Source organism: Penaeus vannamei, chromosome 6 (genome assembly GCF_042767895.1).
Source record: "Penaeus vannamei isolate JL-2024 chromosome 6, ASM4276789v1, whole genome shotgun sequence".
Classification (NCBI taxonomy): domain Eukaryota; kingdom Metazoa; phylum Arthropoda; class Malacostraca; order Decapoda; family Penaeidae; genus Penaeus; species Penaeus vannamei.
In genome coordinates, this window is record NC_091554.1 from 29,649,563 (window position 1) to 29,652,062 (window position 2,500).

The 2,500-nt window shown below is 34.7% G+C and overlaps 1 protein-coding gene across 1 annotated transcript in view; it reads right to left on the reverse strand.

Moving 5' to 3' along the window:
* The window catches only part of LOC113802224 (uncharacterized), a 10,607-nt gene that overhangs the window by 7,457 nt on the left and 650 nt on the right, over positions 1–2,500 (reverse strand). The gene's annotated exons all lie outside the window — the stretch shown is intronic.

Consider the following 2,500-nt stretch of genomic DNA (forward strand, 5'->3'; position numbering starts at 1 on the left):
ACTTTCCCAACTCATTTCATCATAAAAAAAAAAAAAAAAAAAAAAACAGTTGCAGATAACTCATTGATTCTTTTTGTATAATATAGAGCATAGAATTGCGCTTCATTTTGTATATAATTTGGACCTAGCAGCCACATAGGGAGGTGGAACATCCCCCAAAAAGTTGAAAAAAAATCTATTTTTTCCCTCCCTCTTCTTTGGGACATCATCACACCCAGAATTTTTTCCTGGACAATCCACAAAAAACTCATGTCTCAGATCTATCCTAGCCTAAGGCCGTGTAAATGGCTGATTTTTGGATATTTCCAAATTTATGGTACCTAAGACCTACGGCAAGCTCTAAACATAATAATTTTTATCGGAAACAAACAAAACGGATGCCATAGCTTTTTCAAACCTAGGCAAAGACTGCGTACACAAACGAGTTCAAAATTCAATACAGTTTTTATTTCATTGCTGGTATTACTGTGTTCTATCATCTTCATTATGAAATAACCGGTATCTCGCTTATATCTTGGAAGTTCAAAAATCCGACTTTTAGGTACCCTTCGTATTGAATTGCCCTTTACAGCGCTAATGACCAATTTCAAATCAAATCAAATTTACCGATGCCGTAATGTACCGACCGTTGAGCAAAGTCTAACAGAAATATTTTAATCCTTACTTATATGGCTATTTTCAAACATTAGTGCTTCATACTTGGTACACATACAGATCACTTGGTATGCTACAACATAATACCAGGGAGTCTCGAAGGAAACATGTTTCATGTGTAAAAGGACACAAAACATATTTCACAAAATATTTTGTTCTAAATCACTGATATAATTTTTTTCTGATACTGGTATAAAACTGTTCCTTGAGCATTCATGAACTCATATCTATGCGCAATGTCATAATCAAATACTGTATGCACGATTGCAACAAGCAAAAGTCCACATAGGTGTACCTGGGCGCTTATTAGCAGTGTATCTGTTAAAGATACTAATACTTCTGGTAATGATGGATTGTCTATGATATATATAGTACTTCCAGTTCACAGAAACCATTTACAGCATTGGCATTTTGGCTGTAAGTTCATAATCAAGTTATGTTCATGGCCTCTGTGTCTGTTGGCACTCTTTATAAGCCAACATATCTATACTACATATATTCTGATAAGATTGAACTTGTAAACCTTCCTAAAGAACTAATCCAAGCTCTATCTTACCAAAGTGTGTGGGAAAGTTCTGCCAGTATTTGTTGAAGCTGTGACACTTCATGGAAGCCCTTGACTGATTTTTCTTTGCTTATCATGGATATCAACATTTGCATGACAACAATGTAATTTTTCTGCTATTAACTTTTCCATGCTCATTTTGTAATCATGGCTTCTGTTGACTAAAAAACCTATAACATGCACCAAAAATTACAAACAATTCATCAATATTAAAATTGTAAGTATCAAACATTTGAATCTTTTACAACATAGCACTGTATTTATTTCATAATCTAAATGCTTCTGAAAACATAAATATACCTTAATAAGGTAATTCTATACAAACGTTGCATGTCACTAATCCTTGTATATTTATCATTCAAGGGCTGAATCTGACATAGTAGTTTTAGCCTACAAAAATCAACTATTACAACAATTCTGGTGGTAATTCATATTGTGACTGTTACAACAACTGACTCTTCCAGCAAAGCTAAAAGAAAAAAAGACCTCTACCATATACTAGGCCTATATATCCTGACAAGGTAAAGTTTGCTGACTTCCCTGGCCAGTCTGCAGAGTTGGGTAAATGCATACTGACGATAATTTTCCTTTTTTGACAGTGCACACTTGAAAAAAGGGGCATGGCACCAGTGTTTGTATATTATAATTCTACTACATAATAAGAATATGATACATAGCAACATAGGAGACAAATTATAAACAAAATTGGACTACAAGTCAAACAATTTAAAGCTGAAAACAAAACAGAATAATACATCAACAATTGTGTCCACACGAATTCAAATGTACACTTGCACACTTGAAATTTTGCTTGTGCAAACTCAAGAAATTGTTTAAAAATTCCAAACTCTGCTGACAAGTTCCTTGGGAATTTACTGTCAACTAGGGAAAGTTTCCTTGTCTTTACTAAAGTACACATATGTGCTGAGTTCATGGTAATTGCTAAACCCTTTCTATCTGGAATGGTGCTTGTGATAATTGGGGTAAGTGTAGTTATTTATTTTGATAATTTTTTTTAATAGTTCTGCCAAATGGTTTGGATTCCTCTCACTATCTACAATGCATATATGAAGGTTTTATTACAAGGAAACCTCCGATTGCCCCGATAGCTGGGAAGGGCATGAAAGGAACCAGGGCTCCACACAGAATCAGACACTATATTGTCTAATGAAGGAGGCTGTGCCAGACTGTAGAGTTTGGTCAAATTCTGTCTGCGCAAATGGAGTTCTTGGGCAACTTACCGCACACGCTTAGTTCTTTTTAAATTCATCTTCCAGAGAT